The sequence below is a fragment of the Macaca fascicularis genome, chromosome 10 (genome assembly GCF_037993035.2).
Source record: "Macaca fascicularis isolate 582-1 chromosome 10, T2T-MFA8v1.1".
Lineage (NCBI taxonomy): Eukaryota > Metazoa > Chordata > Mammalia > Primates > Cercopithecidae > Macaca > Macaca fascicularis.
In genome coordinates, this window is record NC_088384.1 from 75,629,427 (window position 1) to 75,649,413 (window position 19,987).

General features: G+C 40.0%; 1 long non-coding RNA gene across 4 annotated transcripts in view; it reads left to right on the forward strand.

Moving 5' to 3' along the window:
• The window catches only part of LOC123567291 (uncharacterized), a 34,199-nt gene extending 32,721 nt beyond the window's left edge, over window positions 1–1,478 (forward strand). For 3 of the 4 annotated variants that reach the window (XR_012418326.1, XR_006690217.2, XR_012418325.1), the window contains exons 3-4: window positions 170–350; window positions 1,334–1,478. This is a non-coding gene — a long non-coding RNA (uncharacterized lncRNA). Of the gene's footprint in view, window positions 1–169; window positions 351–1,249; window positions 1,280–1,333 lie in introns of those variants that run through there. The other variant, XR_006690218.2, reaches the window with a different exon arrangement.
• The last annotated feature ends 18,509 nt before the right edge of the window (window positions 1,479–19,987 follow it).

Sequence of the window (19,987 nt, forward strand, 5' to 3'; positions counted from 1 at the left end):
TCTGAAAAGGACAGTTATTAATGCCCATATTCTTGTATTATAAATAAGAAAAATGAGGTTGAGGCAGATAAAATTCTCTATTCACAGTCATGCAGCTAGGAATAGGTGGGAGGACTTCTTGAGGCTCTGACCTGTTTATTCATGTTCATTTCTTGCTTATCCATTAAAGTGTGTGTAGTGTGGACTCTGGAGCCTGATCTCAAATCTCCCCGCTGACACCCAGACCTGTGGTCTATGGCAAGTGATGCACTCATCCTGTGTTATGATATTCTCATCTGTAAAGTGAAGATGATAACAGTGCTGACCACATAAAAATGTGAGGATTCCATTGGTCAGTGGCCTGGCATACAGTAAGTGAAACAATTGAGGTGGTTGTTGTTGTTGTTGGGGTTTTTTTTAGTATTTAGTTCCCTTGTGTTTTGCTTTTCTGCAGATAATTTTTCCTTTACCTAAAAAAATTTCTGATGATCAAGGTAATACATATGTACTACGGAAAATTGGCAAGATGTGGAAAACTCAGAAAAATAAACATTTAAAAATACCCTTAAGACTATAACATACACATAGATTCAAATGTATATGTATATGTAAATGTAAAGTGAGCACATTTGGATGGGCTGTAGACTAGTAATCAGTTGTGAAATGAAAAAATTTTTTTTTTTTTTTTTTTTTTTTTTGGGACAGAGTCTTGTTCTGTCACCCAACCTCTGCCTCCCAGATTTAAGCAATTCTCTGCCTCAGAATCCCGAGTAACTGGGATTACAGGTGCATGCTACCACGCCTGGCTAATTTTTATATTTTTAGTAGAGACAGGGCTTCACCAACGTGGCCAGGCTGGTCTTGAACTCCTAACCCTGTGATCCACCCGCCTCCACGTCCCAAAGTGCCGGGATTACAGGCATGAGCCACTGCTCCAGCTGAGAAGAAATATTTTCTAACAGAATATATGAGGTATGAACTTAGAGGGTGAGGTTGGAAATGCCACATCTGAGTTGATTCCTCCACAATTCCCTTTTTCTAAATTATCAGCCAGGAGAATTGCCATATTTTATGCATCTGAGGCTACTTTCTAATGGTAATCCAGTAATACTCCTTTACGGTGTACAGCTAACTTAAAATTTAAGCTGATAATTAAGGAAGCCAGAATGGTTTTTTTTCCTTTATCTCCAGAGATTTCAAGGATGATTCTAAAGATTTCAAGAATTCCTCTGATCTTATTAACTTAGTTTTTTTTTTCCTTTATCTCCAGAGATTTCAAGGATAATTCTGAAGATTTCAAGGATTCCTCTGATCTTATTAACTTGTTGTTGTTTTTTTTTTCCTTTATCTCCAGAGATTTCAAGGATAATTCTGAAGATTTCAAGAATTCCTCTGATCTTATTAACTTGGTCATTGTATCTCATGCATACACTCAACTAGACTGAACTTGGAATTTAATTCACTCATTGTTTAAGAAGTAAAACCTGTTAAATTATGGAGCACTTGTGTCAAAAGTCTTGCCTATTACTTTTTTAATGAGTTTGTGTGTGTTTTGCAGGCCAGTGCTTTATATGATAAAACAGCTATTATTTCTGGGTATCATATATCATGGAACCTAAGACAACATTGTTTGTAAGATTCACCACCATTTTATAGGCCATTAAGAAAATGGTAATGAATAATTTTAAGAGCTCATTCATTTTAAGATGTATCCCAATTTCAGAGATGTTAAAATATAAAAGAGGTATATCTCATAACTGATTAAATAGTGGATGTCTTTTACATATTGTGAAGAAATTCCCTGGGAACAACATTTGAAGCTTATAAAGACCTTCCCTTAACTTCACACTCTATGGACAGCCTTTGGTTACAAATTATGTAAAATGGCCTCCTGCATATGAAAGTGCATAAAGAACATTTATCTTTATCTATATTCACAAATCATAGCTACGAGGAATTATCTCCTGGCAGAAGAGCTAAATATACGCATTGACTATGTTCTTTACTTACTTTTGTGATTTTTAATCATTAAATATCACACGAAGATAAACAAGATGCATGACACTACCCCTTACACACACACACACACACACACACACACACACACACCCTGTAAATAGAAAATTAGCATTGTTGAATGCATCTAGAGGGATATTTGACTCAGAGTAATTTCTGTCTTGTCCTTGCTGCTAGGGAAAAAAGGAAATGAACTTAACTGCCCATCTCTATTCCATATCCCTGCAGAAAAAAAGAACTTGCACTGGAAGCTTCTTTGGATGGCAGGAAACAAGATAGAGGAAATCTCCTCTTGGTTCTCCATTGGGAAATTTAGGTTTGTTCAGGAATTAATTTGACATTTCTGGGAGTAGTAGGGTTGTGCGTTGAAAGGCTGTGGTATGCTGGAAAAAAAGCTCAATTGCTTGCATTTGTATCCATGCCCTTTGCATTACAACTCTGTATCTAGTTTCCACCTCTTGAATCTAGCCTGGCTGTGTGACTTGCTTTACCAATAGAATGTGGCAGAAATGACAGTGGGCTAGTACTAAGCCTAGACCTTAAAAGACCTTACACATCACTATGTATTATATTGGTGTCCCTGTTACTGTCACATGAGTAAGCTTGGGATATTCTGCTGAAGGATGAGAGAACACATTCCATATGGAAGAGACATGAGTCATTCTACTTGTCTTACCTGAGGCTCTAGAGATGAGCTAAAGTTCATTCAGAATCAGAAAATTTTTCTTTCTTTCTTTCTTTCTTTCTTTCTTTCTTTCTTTCTTTCTTTTCTTTTTCTTTTCTTTTCTTTTTTTATGAGACAGAGTTTCACTCTTGTTGCCTAGGCTGGAGTGCAATGGCGTGATCTTGGCTCACCACAACCTCCACCTCCTGGGTTCAAGAAATTCTCCTGCCTCAGCCTTCCTGAGTAGCTGGGATTACAGGCACCATGCCCAGCTAATTTTGTATTTTTAGTAGAGACGGAGTTTCTCCATGTTGGTCAGGTTGGTCTCGAACTCCCGACCTCAGGTGATCTGCCCGCCTCAGCCTCCCAAAGTGCTGAGATTGCAGGCGTAAGCCACCTGAAAGCCACCTGATTACGCCTGACCCAGAATCAGAAAATTTCTTATTTGACCTGCAACTGATCTCAGAAACATGGGGGAGCCCAGCCAAGACCAGAAGAACCACCCTGCTGAATCCAGCCCAACTGGCCAACCCATAGACTCCTGTGCTAAATAAATGGTGGTTGTTTTAAGACAATTACATTTTGGGATGGTTTGTTATGTAGCAGTAACTAAGTTAATACATGGTTGAAGAGAGAAGTACCCCTGACAAAGAAAAGATAGAGTGTCCCTTCAGTTGGGAGTATGAGCAAATAGCATTTTAGAAGACTATGACCTCCTTGCATACAACTTCCTGTGCAGAAGTTCTGATGGGCTGGACAGAGTATGGCTGGAGGCTCGTCCCCAAAACACAAACCTTAGGAGGAGCAAGAAAGTACTCTTGTAGCTGACTTGATGGGCAAGCTGATCAATGCCAATACCAGGCACCTGTGACCTTTGCACAGACATACTGAGAGGCAGAAGTGCCTGGGCAGTAATGTTCACCAGAAGTCATCAGCAGTCAATGACCGGTGAGTATGAAAACCTAGATCCTTTGTCTTAAGGAGGGATAAACTCTAGGTGTTATTTGTACTCTGGAGCTCTCTGCAGATCAGGCAGAGGTTGATGCCTCACCTGAAATTATCTCCTGCCTGGTCTCCGCCCCTTCCCTCCTCCTGCTTTTCCTTCTCTTACCAGTCTCTTCTTGAGCACATTCCTCATAAAAAATTTAGTCTTGTCTCAGGATCTGTTTCAGAAGAACTCACCTTAAGACAATTGATTAGGGAAGAACAAAAGAAGCTGATGTTTAAGTTAACCTAACTTTGCGTGTGGCCCTACATACTGGGCATCAAATTAGCCATAAATAATACAATTGTACTTCTTATCTAAGGTGTTTATTACCTGGGAACAAGCGTAGGTGAGTAGAGCAAATTTTTGTGAAGTGGGAAATAGTTTCTGCTTGTTTTCTAAGATCATTTAACATATATTTAAAACATAGCATGTAGTTTTCACTTTTTCTTTTCAATTCCTAATTCACACTATTTTAAAGTTTTTCCCTGCATTAGACTTTACTTATTTTTTATGTCAAGAACAGTGGGAAGTACTGTAGGAAAATGCCAAATTCATGATGTGAAGACTGAAAATATTAATAATAATATTAAAAAGAAAAACATTATTAATCTCATACACTTTAGGTCATAATATTCAGAGTAGTAACAATAAACATGAAAATTAGATGAAAGAAGAGAAAATTACATTATTTTTCAGGAGCAGAGAAGGGCTGCCACCTAGGAGGATGAGATTGAAGCTGGCTTCTGCTAGAACAGTTCCAATTAACTATCCCCATTTAAATACACCCAGAAAACTCTTAAGAACATTGCACTATAAATAAGATGTTTAAATTAGAGCTCATGAAAAGTGAGAAGATAATGGTAGCTAGGAGTAGATTTAACCACAGCCTCTGTGCCTCCTTCACATCCCCCTTAGTATTGTGTATGTCAAGAAATGAAAAGGGGAAAAAAAAATAGCGTTGAGGTCAAGATTATATTTTAGGTTAAAAAAAAAAGCTCCTGTAAATGTTAATTTAAACCAAGATAAGGCACAGTATTTACATGATGCCTCAGTTGTAAACTGTATTTCTTTTACTATTACTCTTAGACACAATGCTTGATTTTCAGCTTTATTTGGTATCTGCTGCTTTTGACCTGATAATAAATTTCATCTCCTTGTATTCCCCTCCTTACTGAAGCGATGAAGATAAGCTCCATTTTGTTCTGTGGAATCCTAAGGAATTTACTAAGCAAATATTTCTAGTGTTATTCTTCGACGTGGTGAATGAGAAAGTCAGAGGAACCTGGCTCTCTATGAAGTGAAGACGTCCAGATCAAGTGCAAGCATCACTGCACATCTATTAGCATATCTTCTGTTCAATTAGAATACAAACGGGTATCTTCAGGCCTTATACTCAGAATTATGTGATATTTTGGAGAGGCACAGAAATATTTTAAGTCTATTAGTCTTCTAGGTGAGTTTCTAATTTGGTGAATAACAATGAAGAGAGAGTGGATTCAGAAATACATTGAATAACCAACCTCATAAGGAGGTAGAATACTGAGGAAATATTAAAGTTTCCATGTATTTTCTAAGCTCATTTCTGTGCCCATTTTGATTGGGGGTAATGGCCTAGAGTGTAGTGTTAAGTATCTGATATCTCAGCTTGAAGAGTTGCTTCACTGAATAGCAACGTGGGCAGTGGATAGGGAGAGGTGGTGGCAGGTGTGGAAGCCTGGGTTGGAGATAGCACTTTATTTGGGCCTTGAAGGATATGTTGGTTTTGGATGGGAAAGCAGAGGATTCTGAGTGAAAACAGTAGTCGAGGTGAAAAATGAATTTTCAGGTGTGTGGCACAGGGAGGGGACCAATCTGAGCAGAGCAGAGAATGAGCTACCGAGTTAGTGGAATGGTTGTAAAAAGAAATTATATCACAGGGAACTTAAAACCCAGGAGAGAGAGAGAGAGAGAGAGAGAGAGAGTTTATATTTAATATGGTAGGAATTAAAGAGTCCTTGAATACTCTACAGACAGGGAGCAATGCAACTAAAATGTGGCTTAGGGAAGGTGTGGTTGAGGGAAGGTGTGTTTTGTGGTGCCCTGGAGAAAACAGATGAATACAATAGATTTGAGGTAGTGACGATCAGCTTGGATCAATATCCAGTGTCAGGAGGATGGTCCGAGAGATATCTTGAGGGAGACAGAAGAGACAGGTGACTTTCTGTCTGTAGAGAATGGAGGCGCTGACTTAACAGTGATCAAGATAGTGTAAAAGAACCTACGTGTAATGGGCCAGGTGTAAAAGTAATATAAATCATTAATTTAAAAAAAATACTCCCTATTTAAGGATTCATATGCAAAGAGAAAAATAAACTAATAAATTTAATCTCTGGACGTGTTCGTACAACTGTTTCCAATTATGGACCTTGAACGTCATCACCGTCACCTGGAAGGCTGTGAGAAATGCAGACTTTTCTGGCCCTCCTCCAAATCCATGCACCACAAACTCTGGAGGTGAAACCTAGCAATCTGTTCTAACAAGCCTCCAGGTGATTCTGATGGACACTAAAATTTGAGAACCATTGCTGCAATAGAGCGCTGCTAAAAATTTAGTGTGCATCATTACTTGGAGATCTTGCTAAGGGCATACTCCCGAGCCCTGCTACAAAAACTCTGATTCAGCAGGTATGGGGTGTGCTATGGATGTGCATGCCTTCCAAGCCTCCAGGTGATGCTAATGCTGCTGGTCTGAGCTCCCTGGCTAAAGAGGCCTTGACAGCCTCCGTAGTAGCCACTGATTTGCTGAATAACTTCCTTTTTCTCCAAATACCAAGCTTGTTATCTCATTTGTATAACAGGTTTACACATTAAATTTTGCCCATTTGCTGGGGATAGTGGGGCGGGGGTGCCAAAAAATTGACAGCACTCTTTAATTCATGCCAGGTTTATATTGGCTCACAATCTTTTAAAAATGGGTGCTTTGGGGGTAATTGAAGAAAAGAACTTATATAAACTAGGAAGCATCAATTGAGATGAAATGGAAACATTTATAATACGCATAATATCTGACTTTTCTCTCCCAGCTGTGTGATAGAGGAGAGAGCCAGCCTGGAGGAGTAGGTAAGAGATCTTTGAAAAGAATTAATACGTGGAGAGATATAAAGCTATCCTAGGTGCCTTCCTGCTTGTGGTCTGCAGGTACATAACAAGGAATGTGGACATTAATATGTATTGAGCCAGGTGAGCATGATTTTATTCTTAATTCCATTACTCTTTCAACAGCCATGTGAGCAAAGTGGGGACATCCTAATTTAATGGGTTAGAAATCAGCCTTAGAAAACATTTGCAGCTTGCTCAAGTTCTGGAAGCCAGTGAAAGAACAGTGAGGATTCCAGTTACTACTGTAAGACTCAAAGCTTGTTCTCATTCCACCGTACCACTTTACAAGACAAATGAGGGCCCTTGCATACCGACCTGAACTCTTCTTAATCTATTCTGCTCCTATGAATATTACTATTTGCCTTATACATAAAACGGTTACCCAAAGATCATGATAAGTTTCTTCCTGCTGGAGCCCCTTCTATTTCTAATTATCACAGGAGAGAGCAGCACAGCGAAGATACCAAGTTTGAAATACCAAAGGTGAAAAATTAAAGCTCACCCAAGACTCAGTTTCCTCAACTGTGCAATAGGAATAATAACATCTCACAGGTTATGCCTGGGCATAGGAAAATGGCATTAGACAGTGGGTACTCTTATGTTTGTTTACTATGGTAATTAATAGGTTATTTAGTGGAAAGAACTGTGCAGACCAGACATCAATATGTAAGCAGAAGTATTATATAGAATTCTGGGGCAAGGCTGGGCATGGTGGCTCACGCCTGTAATCCCAGCACTTTGGGAGACCGAGGTGGGTGGATCACCTGAGGTCAGGAGTTCAAGACCAGCCTGGCCAAAATGGAGAAACACTGTCTCTACTAAAAATACAAAAATTAGCCGGGCATGGTGTTGGGTGCCTGTAATCTCAGCTATTGGGAAGGCTGACGCAGGAGAATCGCTTGAACCCAGGAGGTGGAGGTTGCAGTGAGCCGAGATTATGCCACTGCACTCCAGACTGGGTGACAGAGTGAGACTCCATCTCAAAAAAAAAACCAAAAAAACCAAAAACAAAAAAACAAAGCAAAACAACAACAACAACAACAAAGTAGGGGGTCAAAACGAATTAAGTGCGTGTAGTGGGCTGAATGATGATCCTCCAAAAGATAGGTCTCCCTCTTAAACCCTGGAAACTATGAATGTGACCTTATTTGGAATAAGAGTCTTTGCAGATATAATTAAGGATCTTAAAAAATGAGATAATCCTGTATTATCTGGGTGAAGCTTAAATTCAGTGAGAAAGGTCTTTCCTTGTATGAGACACATGGAGGAGAAGACAGACACAGAAGAGAAGGTCACATGAAAACAGAGGTGAAGGCCGGGCGCAGTGGCTCATGCCAGTAATGCCAGCAGTTTGGGAGGCCGAAGCAGGTGGATCACGACATCAGGGATTTGAGACCAGCCTGGCCAAGATGGTGAAACCCCGTCTTTACTAAAAATCCAAAAAAAAATTAGCCAGGTGTGGTGGTGGGCGCCTGTAATGCCAGTTACTCGGGAGGCTGAGGAAGGAGAATCGCTTGAACCCGTGAGGCGGAGGTTGCAGTCAGCCGAGATCACTGCACTATAGCCTGGGCGACAGGGCAAGACTCCGTCTCAAAAAAGTAAAGAAAAGAAAACAGGTGAAGATTGGAGTGATGCAGCCACAAGCCAAGGATTTCCAAAGCCACAAGAAACTGGAAGAGACAAGGAAGGACTCTCTTCTAGAGTCTCCAGAGAGAGTGTGGATTTGCCGAGCTATGGTTTTGGACTTCAGGCCTCCAGGACTATGACACAATAAATATCTATTCTTTAAGCCACCCAGTTTCTGCTAATTTGTTAGAACAGCCACAGGAAACTAACACAAAGAGTGAAAGAAACTGAGAATATTTCGTTTCCCTCCCAAAGAATTAGGAGCTGGCACCCAGACAAATCTTCAAAACAGGTGATAACACAGATGAGATTTCTTTTCAACTCTCTTCAGGCCTATTTTTTTTTTTCTATTTTTTTCAATATTCGTGATGTCTGTTAACTCTCTTCTTCCATCAAAATCACTCTGCCATGGTCCACTACTTCAAGTAGAAGAAAAGCTTGAAACAGGTCAACAATAATGTACACCAGGCCTGCACCTCTGTCTGAGGTTGATTCCTTAGAAGCAGAGCCTGAGACGGGTGTTTTTTCTCAAGTGATTTATTGAGAGAATGACCTCAGGGAAAGGAGCGGGGGAACTAGGATAAGACAGGTGAAGAAGCTAAACAAAAGATGTGGATTCCTGTGAAGTCTGACCTCGGCCTGATCCCACCAGAATGAATGGCCTTAGAGTTTTTATTTAATACATTTTATTTTTTTAAGAGAAGTTTTAGATTCACAGCAAAATTGAGCAAAAAGTACAGAAAGTTCCTATGTACACCCCTGAACACACATACACAACCTCCGCAACTGTCAACATCCCTCACCACAGTGGTACTTTTGTTACAATAGATGACTCTCGTTAACACATCATTGTCATCTAAAGTTTATAGTTTACATTAGGGTTCACACTGGCATGTATCTACCATTATAAAGTCAGCATATTTTCTCTGCTCTAAAAGTCCTTCGAGCTCTATTTACTTCTCTCTTTCCCCAACCCCTGGCAATCACTGATCTTTTCACTGTTTTTATAGTTTTGTCCTTTCTAGGAATGTCATACGGTTAGAAAAATAGTGTGCAGCCTTTTGAGATTGGCTTTTTCAATTGGTAATATGCATTTAAGTTTCTTCCATATATTTTCATGGCTTGGTAGCTCATTTGTTCTTAGCACTGAATAATACTCCACGTCTGGATGTACCACAGTTTACTTACCCATTCACCTACTGAAGGACATTTTGGTTGCTTGCAAGTTTTGGCCATTATGAATAAACCTGCTATAAACATCTATTTGCAGGTTTCTGTGTGCATGTAAGTTTTTAGCTCATTTGGATAAATACCATGGAGCATGATTGCTGGATCATATGGTAAGGCTATGTTTAGTTTTGTAAGAAACTGCCAAATCGTCTTGCAAAATGGCTGTGCCATTTTGCATTTCCATCAGCAAGAAATGAGAGTTCCTGTTGCTCTACATCCTCACCAGCATATGATGTTAGCATTTTGGATTTTCTAATAGGTATGTAGTGGTATATCTCATTGTTGTTTTAATTTACAATCTGTACTGACACATGATATTGAACATTTTATATTCTTATTTGTCCTCTGTAGACATTCATTGGTGAGATGTTCAGATCTTTTGCCCATTTTTTTCATTAAGTTGTTCATTTTTTTTTTATTATTGAATTTTAAGAGTTTGTTGTACTTTTGGGATAATGGTCCTTCACCAGATATGTCATTTACAATTTTTTTCTCCCCTTCTGTGACTTGTCTTCTGATTTTGTGAGGTACTAGTTTTTCAAATGCAGAATTAAGGGCCCTGTGCTGTCAAATCAACCATTCCAAAGAAATTCACTTCTAATAGCTAAGGGCAGTTCTCTGGGGGAGGGTACAGGTGTGAATCTAGCATTCAACAACAAAAGCACGTTCTGGCTTCCAAGAAGAGATCTGGGTGCAGCCCTACAAGCACTCTCTGAGGGAGGTAGTCCCAACGTGTCTCTACGGAAGCAGAGGCCAGTTTGATATCTGTGTTCCCTTTCTTATTCCCACAGACTTGATTCAGTGGCCGCAGCCCTTTGGCTGAGTGATGCCTATCTGAGCAGGCCAACTGGTCACCACCTGGGATGATCAGATTCTGTCTCATAAATAAGCATGTCAGCCAAGGGACATAGCTGGAATAATCAACTGGTAACTAGAGTATAAGTCACCTTCAGAGCATCAGGTCTCAGATAGCACCTGTCTCACATAAATGAAAGAGCATGAGGTAATCTGATGCCAAATAGCCCTTAACTTCTGGCGCCCATGAGGCCCAGTTATTTTGTAAACTGGTTTGATAGAAACTCCTAAAAGCTTTATGTTCTTTATTTCCATTTTATTTTTATAATCAATTTTGATTACTTGGGTTCACCTGGATGGGTCTCTGCATCTTACATCTAATGGGATTGACTGTCTAACATAATAGGCCAAATGATCTGCAAAAAAAAGCATTTAGACACTGTGTGAATGGTTGAATGTTAGAAGTCCCAAAATAATCCATTGTTGAAAGAAAAACATGAATACTCCAACTTAAAAAACTGGTTAATGGTTGACTCTTCATATAGACCAGAGAGTTTCGGTGGTCAAATTCTTCCAGCCATCCTTTCCAATGTGTCCATCCATTTACTCATGGCACAAATGTTGATTGAGTGTGTATTTGCCAACCACCGTGCCATGTTTGAATTTCAATCATCAGTAGACCCAGGGACAATTAGATGCTCTCAAAGATCCTAGCAGGAGAGATAAACTACCAAATAATCACCCTGCTGAGTGATTAATGACATGCTGAAACAACAACTCAGAAGAAGGATGGACCAGTTTAAGATTATGCTGTAAAAGCTGGAGTTAAGGGGAGATGTCCCTCAGGGTTGACACGAATGGATATGAAGGGTAAGTAGGAGTTCATAAGTGTGAAGGTCATGTGATCAAATTTGGATTTTTGCATTGTGAGCACATCATTCTGTGGAGTAGAGGACAGATCGGGGAGGTTCAGAGGAAGCGGAGGTAAGCTAGCACAGTTCGTAGGCATCAGGTCTGTGGTGGTGACATTGACCATGAAAAAAAGGGAGTGCAAGGAATTCAAGAGTTATTTAAGAGACTAACTGCAGAGTTTGGTGATTACCTACTGGGATGAAGAAGAGGGAGGTGTTCAGAATAATTCCCAGGTTTCTGGCCTGTTTGAGGGGAAGAATGGGGACACCATTTTCTGAGATAGAAAACTCCAAAGAAAAACTAGTGGATGCTGGAGATGAGTGGTTACCATGATCCTGGATTTAGTCTTGCTCATGTCGACTTTCAGGGCTCTTTGAATGACATGAGTGAGCTAGACCTGAGACAAGAATTCTTGGCCAGATATTAAATTTAGTGATGAATCTGTGTGTAGGTGTTATCTGAAACCACAGGCATGGATGGAAAGCATGGAGAGACAACAACAAGGACTGTGTCTTTAGAAATGCTAATGGTGAATTGTTTCCAAAAGAGGGTGATCATGCAAATGAGATAGGAATGGAGACAGAAGAGAATTAGGAAGAAGTGTATATATCTGTCATGAAATTCAAAGAGATCAGGTTTCAAAAAAAGGGAATGTTTGAATCGAGTGCTAATGAAAAGTCAAGTAAGATGAGTCCTGAATTATGTTTACTGGATTTAGAGACATGGAAGTTGATTGAGTGTTGGGGAGAGAAGACAGATTGAATTAGATTGAGGAGTAGGGCAATCAGATAGAAATAAACAAAGAACATTATTTGGAAAAGTTTTATTATAAAAGCATTTTGGGTATCATTTAAATTAATAGCAAATAATTCTTACCACCTGCCAAATACCAGGTCTTAATTAAGCATTGCGGAGAACTTAAAGTATACGATGTATACTTGTCCTTATGAAAAATGCAATTTAATTTCTAACACAAGGCATTTTCCTGATGAGGATATAGAAATAATTTATGAAGAGATAAATATAATATTTTCTAAGGTTTTACAACATTTCAAACATATCATTTTATTTCATGCACATAGCCCTGTGAATTAGATGAATTAAATCTTTGTACTGTAAAGGAGGTATATGTTTTATGTCAATAATTTTAGATAATCTAGGTAAGGAAATTTAAAAAACTAAACACTAACACATAGATATAAACTTTTTTGATGTATTTTCTTTTAATAATGTTCTGTATAAATTATTAATATGACATTTTACCAACTGAACAGAGAAGAAAACCAAGAATCAGATAAGTTAGTTTTCAGAATGCCACTCAGTTGTAAGTTGAAAAATCAGAATTTGAACATTATTCTGTTTGATTTGAAAATTTAGACTCTTCCTTTTCCCACCATACTACCTGATAAATAGATATATGATTACCTGCTAGACAAATTGTATAAATTAGACATCCCTAAGAGTGAGGAGAATTTTTTTTTAATTTATTTATTATTATTATACTTTAAGTTGTAGGGTACATGTGCATAACGTGCAGGTTTGTTACATATGTATACTTGTGCCATGTTGGTGTGCTGCACCCATCAACTCATCATTTACATCAGGTATAACTCCCAATGCAATCCCTCCCCCCGCCCCCCTCCCCATGACAGGCCCCGGTGTGTGATGTTCCCCTTCCTGAGTCCAAGTGATCTCATTGTTCAGTTCCCACCTATGAGTGAGAACATGCGGTGTTTGGTTTTCTGTTCTTGTGATAGTTTGCTAAGAATGATGGTTTCCAGCTGCATCCATGTCCCTACAAAGGACACGAACTCATCCTTTTTGATGGCTGCATAGTATTCCATGGTGTATATGTGCCACATTTTCTTAATCCAATCTGTCACTGATGGACATTTGGGTTGATTCCAAGTCTTTGCTATTGTGAATAGTGCTGCAATAAACATACGTGTGCATGTGTCTTTATAGCAGCATAATTTATAATCCTTTGGGTATATACCCAGTAATGGGATGGCTGGGTCATATGTTACATCTAGTTCTAGATCCTTGAGGAATCGCCATACTGTTTTCCATAATGGTTGAACTAGTTTACAATCCCACCAACAGTGTAAAAGTGTTCCTATTTCTCCACATCCTCTCCAGCACCTGTTGTTTCCTGACTTTTTAATGATCGCCATTCTAACTGGTATGAGATGGTATCTCATTGTGGTTTTGATTTGCATTTCTCTGATGGCCAGTGATGATGAGCATTTTTTCATGTGTCTGTTGGCTGTATGAATGTCTTCTTTTGAGAAATGTCTGTTCATATCCTTTGCCCACTTTTTGATGGGGTTGTTTGTTTTTTTCTTGTAAATTTGTTTGAGTTCTTTGTAGGTTCTGGATATTAGCCCTTTGTCAGATGAGTAGATTGCAAAAATTTTCTCCCATTCTGTAGGTTGCCTGTTCACTCTGATGGTAGTTTCTTTTGCTGTGCAGAAGCTCTTTAGTTTAATGAGATCCCATTTGTCAATTTTGGCTTTTGCTGCCATTGCTTTTGGTGTTTTAGACATGAAGTCTTTGCCCATGCCTATGTCCTGAATGGTACTACCTAGGTTTTCCTCTAGGATTTTTATGGTATTAGGTCTAACATTTAAGTCTCTAATCCATCTTGAATTAATTTTCGTATAAGGAGTAAGGAAAGGATCCAGTTTCAGCTTTCTACTTATGGCTAGCCAATTTTCCCAGCACCATTTATTAAATAGGGAATCCTTTCCCCATTTCTTGTTCCTCTCAGGTTTGTCAAAGATCAGATGGCTGTAGATGTGTGGTATTATTTCTGAGGACTCTGTTCTGTTCCATTGGTCTATATCTCTGTTTTGGTACCAGTACCATGCTGTTTTGGTTACTGTAGCCTTGTAGTATAGTTTGAAGTCAGGTAGCGTGATGCCTCCAGCTTTGTTCTTTTGACTTAGGTTTGTCTTGGAGATGTGGGCTCTTTTTTGGTTCCATATGAACTTTAAAGCAGTTTTTTCCAATTCTGTGAAGAAACTCATTGGTAGCTTGATGGGGATGGCATTGAATCTATAAATTACCTTGGGCAGTATGGCCATTTTCATGATATTGATTCTTCCTATCCATGAGCATGGTATGTTCTTCCATTTGTTTGTGTCCTCTTTTATTTCACTGAGCAGTGGTTTGTAGTTCTCCTTGAAGAGGTCCTTTACATCCCTTGTAAGTTGGATTCCTAGGTATTTTATTCTCTTTGAAGCAATTGTGAATGGAAGTTCATTCATGATTTGGCTCTCTGTTTGTCTGTTACTGGTGTATAGGAATGCTTGTGATTTTTGCACATTAATTTTGTATCCTGAGACTTTGCTGAAGTTGCTATTCAGCTTAAGGAGATTTTGGGCTGAGACAATGGGGTTTTCTAAATATACAATCATGTCATCTGCAAACAGGGACAATTTGACTTCTTCTTTTCCTAACTGAATACCCTTGATTTCTTTCTCTTGCCTAATTGCCCTAGCCAGAACTTCCAACACTATGTTGAATAGGAGTGGTGAGAGAGGGCATCCCTGTCTTGTGCCAGTTTTCAAAGGGAATTTTTCCAGTTTTTGCCCATTCAGTATGATATTGGCTGTGGGTTTGTCATAAATAGCTCTTATTATTTTGAGGTACATTCCATCAATACCGAATTTATTGAGCATTTTTAGCATGAAGGGCTGTTGAATTTTGTCAAAAGCCTTTTCTGCATCTATTGAGATAATCATGTGGTTCTTGTCTTTGGTTCTGTTTATATGCTGGATTATGTTTATTGATTTGCGAATGTTGAACCAGCCTTGCATCCCAGGGATGAAGCCCACTTGATCATGGTGGATAAGCTTTTTGATGTGTTGCTGAATCCGGTTTGCCAGTATTTTATTGAGGATTTTTGCATCGATGTTCATCAGGGATATTGGTCTAAAATTCTCTTTTTTTGTTGTGTCTCTGCCAGGCTTTGGTATCAGGATGATGTTGGCCTCATAAAATGAGTTAGGGAGGATTCCCTCTTTTTCTATTGATTGGAATAGTTTCAGAAGGAATGGTACCAACTCCTCCTTGTACCTCTGGTAGAATTCAGCTGTGAATCCATCTGGTCCTGGACTTTTTTTGGTTGGTAGGCTATTAATTATTGCCTCAATTTCAGAGCCTGCTATTGGTCTATTCAGGGATTCAACTTCCTGGTTTAGTCTTGGAAGAGTGTACGTGTCCAGGAAATTATCCATTTCTTCTAGATTTTCCAGTTTATTTGCGTAGAGGTGTTTATAGTATTCTCTGATGGTAGTTTGTATTTCTGTGGGGTCGGTGGTGATATCCCCTTTATCATTTTTAATTGCGTCGATTTGATTCTTCTCTCTTTTCTTCTTTATTAGTCTTGCTAGTGGTCTGTCAATTTTGTTGATCTTTTCAAAAAACCAACTCCTGGATTCATTGATTTTTTGGAGAGTTTTTTGTGTCTCTATCTCCTTCAGTTCTGCTCTGATCTTAGTTATTTCTTGCCTTCTGCTAGCTTTCGAATGTGTTTGCTCTTGCTTCTCTAGTTCTTTTAATTGTGATGTTAGAGTGTCAATTTTAGATCTTTCCTGCTTTCTCTTGTGGGCATTTAGTGCTATAAATTTCCCTCTACACACTGCTTTAAATGTGTCCCAGAGATTCTGGTATGTTGTATCTTTGTTCTCATTGGTTTCAAAGAACATCTTTATTTCTGCCTTCATTTCGTTATGTACCCAGTAGTCATTCAGGAGCAGGTTGTTCAGTTTCCATGTAGTTGAGCGGTTTTGATTGAGTTTCTTAGTCCTGAGTTCTAGTTTGATTGCACTGTGGTCTGAGAGACAGTTTGTTATAATTTCTGTTCTTGTACATTTGCTGAGGAGCGCTTTACTTCCAATTACGTGGTCAATTTTGGAGTAAGTACGATGTGGTGCTGAGAAGAATGTATATTCTGTTGATTTGGGGTGGAGAGTTCTATAGATGTCTATTAGGTCTGCTTGCTGCAGAGATGAGTTCAATTCCTGGATATCCTTGTTAACTTTCTGTCTCGTTGATCTGTCTAATGTTGACAGTGGAGTGTTGAAGTCTCCCATTATTATTGTATGGGAGTCTAAGTCTCTTTGTAAGTCTCTAAGGACTTGCTTTATGAATCTGGGTGCTCCTGTATTGGGTGCATATATATTTAGGATAGTTAGCTCTTCCTGTTGAATTGATCCCTTTACCATTATGTAATGGCCTTCTTTGTCTCTTTTGATCTTTGATGGTTTAAAGTCTGTTTTATCAGAGACTAGTATTGCAACCCCCGCTTTTTTTTGTTCTCCATTTGCTTGGTAAATCTTCCTCCATCCCTTTATTTTGAGCCTATGTATGTCTCTGCATGTGAGATGGGTCTCCTGAATACAGCAGACTGATGGGTCTTGACTCTTTATCCAGTTTGCCAGTCTGTGTCTTTTAATTGGAGCATTTAGTCCATTTATATTTAAAGTTAAGATTGTTATGTGTGAACTTGATCCTGCCATTATGATATTAACTGGTTATTTTGCTCGTTAGTTGATGCAGTTTCTTCCTAGCCTCGATGGTCTTTACATTTTGGCATGTTTTTGCAATGGCTGGTACCGGTTGTTCCTTTCCATGTTTAGTGCTTCCTTCAGGGTCTCTTGTAAGGCAGGCCTAGTGGTGACAAAATCTCTAAGCATTTGCTTATCTGTAAAGGATTTTATTTCTCCTTCACTTATGAAACTTAGTTTAGCTGGATATGAAATTCTGGGTTGAAAATTCTTTCCTTTAACAATGTTGAATATTGGCCCCCACTCTCTTCTGGCTTGTAGAGTTTCTGCCGAGAGATCTGCTGTTAGTCTGATGGGCTTCCCTTTGTGGGTAACCCGACCTTTCTCTCTGGCTGCCCTTAAGATTTTTTCCTTCATTTCAACTTTGGTGAATCTGGCAATTATGTGTCTTGGAGTTGCTCTTCTCGAGGAGTACCTTTGTGGCGTTCTCTGTATTTCCTGGATTTGAATGTTGGCCTGCCCTACTAGGTTGGGGAAGTTCTCCTGGATGATATCCTGAAGAGTGTTTTCCAACTTGGTTCCATCTTCCCCCTCACTTTCAGGCACCCCAATCAGACGTAGATTTGGTCTTTTTACATAATCCCATACTTCTTGCAGGCTTTGTTCATTTCTTTTTCTTCTTTTTTCTTTTGGTTTCTCTTCTCGCTTCATTTCATTCATTTGATCCTCAATCGCAGATACTCTTTCTTCCAGTTGATCGAGTCGGTTACTGAAGCTTGTGCATTTGTCACGTATTTCTCATGTCATGGTTTTCATCTCTTTCATTTCGTTTATGACCTTCTCTGCATTAATTACTCTAGCCATCAATTCTTCCACTTTTTTTTCAAGATTTTTAGTTTCTTTGCGCTGGGTACGTAATTCCTCCTTTAGCTCTGAGAAATTTGATGGACTGAAGCCTTCTTCTCTCATCTCGTCAAAGTCATTCTCCGTCCAGCTTTGATCCGTTGCTGGCGATGAGCTGCGCTCCTTTGCCGGGGGAGATGCGCTCTGATTTTTTGAATTTCCAGCTTTTCTGCCCTGCTTTTTCCCCATCTTTGTGGTTTTATCTGCCTCTGGTCTTTGATGATGGTGATGTACTGATTTGGTTTTGGTGTAGGTGTCCTTCCTGTTTGATAGTTTTCCTTCTAACAGTCAGGACCCTCAGCTGTAGGTCTGTTGGAGATTGCTTGAGGTCCACTCCAGACCCTGTTTGCCTGGGTATCAGCAGCAGAGGCTGCAGAAGATAGAATATTTCTGAACAGCGAGTGTACCTGTCTGATTCTTGCTTTGGAAGCTTCCTCTCAGGGGTGTACTCCACCCTGTGAGGTGTGGGGTGTCAGACTGCCCCTAGTGGGGGATGTCTCCCAGTTAGGCTACTCAGGGGTCAGGGACCCACTTGAGCAGGGAGTCTGTCCCTTCTCAGATCTCAACCTCCGTGTTGGGAGATCCACTGCTCTCTTCAAAGCTGTCAGACAGAGTCGTTTGCGTCTGCAGAGGTTTCGGCTGCGTTTGTTATTGCCCTGTCCCCAGAGGTGGAGTCTACAGAGACAGGCAGGTTTCCTTGAGCTGCTGTGAGCTCCACCCAGTTCGAGCTTCCCAGCAGCTTTGTTTTCCTACTTAAGCCTCAGCAATGGCGGGCGCCCCTCCCCCAGCCTCCTGTGGCCTTGCCGGTAGATCACAGACTGCTGTGCTAGCAATGAGGGAGGCTCCGTGGGTGTGGGACCCTCCCGGCCAGGTGTGGGATATGATCTCCTGGTGTGCATGTTTGCTTAAAGCGCAGTATTGGGGTGGGAGTTACCCGATTTTCCAGGTGTTGTGTGTCTCAGTTCCCCTGGCTAGGAAAAGGGATTCCCTTCCCCCTTGCGCTTCCCAGGTGAGGCAATGCCTCGCTCTGCTTCAGCTCTCGCTGGTTGGGCTGCAGCAGCTGACCAGCACCGATCGTCCAGCACTCCCCAGTGAGATGAACCCAGTACCTCAGTTGAAAATGCAGAAATCACCAGTCTTCTGTGTCGCTCGCGCTGGGAGTTGGAGACTGGAGCTGTTCCTATTCGGCCATCTTGCTCCGCCCCCCGAGTGAGGAGAATTTTGGATGGGCAGTGTCAAATATATTTCACATAGGACCTGGGGTTTGAGCTGGATCTTAAAAGACAAATAGGATTTAGATAACGAAACAGCAAATTATGCACCTTGGGCCAAATCCAGCCCACCACCTTTTTCTGTATGGTGTATAAACTAAAGAGTGTTTTTATAATTCTTAAATGTAAAGTGTAAAAAAAGGTTATTAATCTTTTAGCAATATCAGTTGCTCCATTTTGCCTCTTGGTTCACAAAGTTTTAACTATTTACTATTTGATCTTGTATATAAAAAGCTTGCTGACCTTGATTTAGAGAAATACATGAGGGGTGGGGCCTCAGGTTAGAGCAATGCCATCAGCCTATTTCTAAAGGAAGAAAGCACACAGGAATATTCTGGGGAAAGGGAGTGAACCAATCTAGAAAAAGAGAAGATCCATGCACTGTGATCAGGCTCTCCACTGTCTTTGTTACCAGGCAAAGAAGAGTGGTCAATATTTTCCTACCCAAACATTTGCACAATTATCTCATCAACTAGATTTTGAGACTCTTCAGGGCAATAATCATTTTTTTTCCTACCTGTGTTTCCCAGTAGAGTCTCACACATGGCTGGTCACAGACTACTGGCTTAATCAATGTTAGTTGATAAAACAGCCTCACATCATGTAGACAAGCTAGTTAATCATTACCAGTGTCCTTTCCTCTTTAATTGTCATACACTGAGTCACAGCCTTCCCTCAAATACATCATTCTCAGGGACAACAAAATGTGTCCTTCAGTTGTAACAAACGGTGGGAGAGTGCAGGAGAGAAAAACGTCCCAGCAATTTCTGCTGCCGGATGCGCACCTAATTGCAATATCGACAAGAGAAAAGATGGGCCAATTTGAGTGTGCCAGTGTGATCTTCCAGCTGGATTACGCCATTTTAAACAAGACGGGTTTGCCTACGTTGGAAATAAGGATGTTCAGTTTGCAGTAAATTCTGTTAAGAGCCCAAAGCTGAGCCCAGGGACC